Source organism: Penaeus monodon, chromosome 15 (genome assembly GCF_015228065.2).
Source record: "Penaeus monodon isolate SGIC_2016 chromosome 15, NSTDA_Pmon_1, whole genome shotgun sequence".
Classification (NCBI taxonomy): Eukaryota; Metazoa; Arthropoda; class Malacostraca; order Decapoda; family Penaeidae; genus Penaeus; species Penaeus monodon.
This window is the reverse complement of record NC_051400.1, coordinates 46,613,721-46,614,644: the sequence shown is the minus strand read 5'-3', so window position 1 is coordinate 46,614,644 and position 924 is coordinate 46,613,721. Positions and strand designations below refer to the sequence as shown.

General features: G+C 35.7%; 1 protein-coding gene across 1 annotated transcript in view; it reads left to right on the top strand.

Moving 5' to 3' along the window:
• Window positions 1–403, top strand: part of LOC119582053 (hunchback-like protein) — a 42,484-nt gene extending 42,081 nt beyond the window's left edge. Inside the window, exon 2 of the transcript XR_005229611.1 lies at window positions 192–403. The gene's annotated coding sequence lies outside the window, so the exon portion shown is untranslated. The remainder of the gene's footprint in view (window positions 1–191) is intronic.
• The last annotated feature ends 521 nt before the right edge of the window (window positions 404–924 follow it).

The following is a 924-nucleotide window of genomic DNA, read 5'->3' as shown; positions in this document are numbered from 1 at the left end:
TATATCCCAGCAGTCTTTTGTAAAATCCCAGAAAATCAAATGCCTATTAAACCTGGGGTTTCTCTACGTCAGATTTCATGTTCATGTTTGCCAAGCCTTGTGTCATTAACTGTATTGATTTTATTAGGCTTGCATGGTAATCATGCAATACACTACTGCAAAGTGCCTCTCTTATTCCTCTCCTCTCCCAGTGTTCAGCGTCCTCTTCCAGTTTCATCATTAACAAGTGGATTTCGTAAGGATGAATGTCAGGCCGCTGACGTTAATTCACGGACTCACCTCAGACTTGTGGAGATAAAATCTGTTTGCCGGAGGTTGATCTCATAGCTTTACTGCTTGTATCTTCCTTATTGTAAGTTGTAAGGATTGTTGACAGAAGTACAATAAACTTGAGCAACTTTTACTCTTTTATTAACTTCTTTCCTTGAGTGATGAGGATTTCCATGAGGCAATTTGAGCAAAATGCAAGTCCTGGGTGTTCTTGTACATACAGATGAAATATTCTGCCTTCACAAGTTGGCTTAGCTTCAACATAAATTTATAGATATTTTGTAGTAAATGTTAATATAAATAGAAGTAGTTTAGCAAACTTAGTCACACTTTTCAGTGTTTTTGTTGTAGTAATATTGTATATCTAGTCTCAGGGTATTCTTTATGCCAGTTCTTTCTTGTAGTAGGTATTAGTGTAACTGAACAATAAGTATGAATGCAGTACCTCATTTTGTTTACTCTACATATTTACTATTCTAGTAAAGCTTGATTAATGACTGCAGTAAAGCATTAGATGCCAACTAAAATTACAAAAGGATTTGGATAACCAGATTATCACTAGTGTATTTCAGAGTACACCAGATACTGTATCTCTAGGTGAGTAGTATCAGTGAGCTTTGTATGTGCTGTCATTTTATCACGTTTTCCATCACT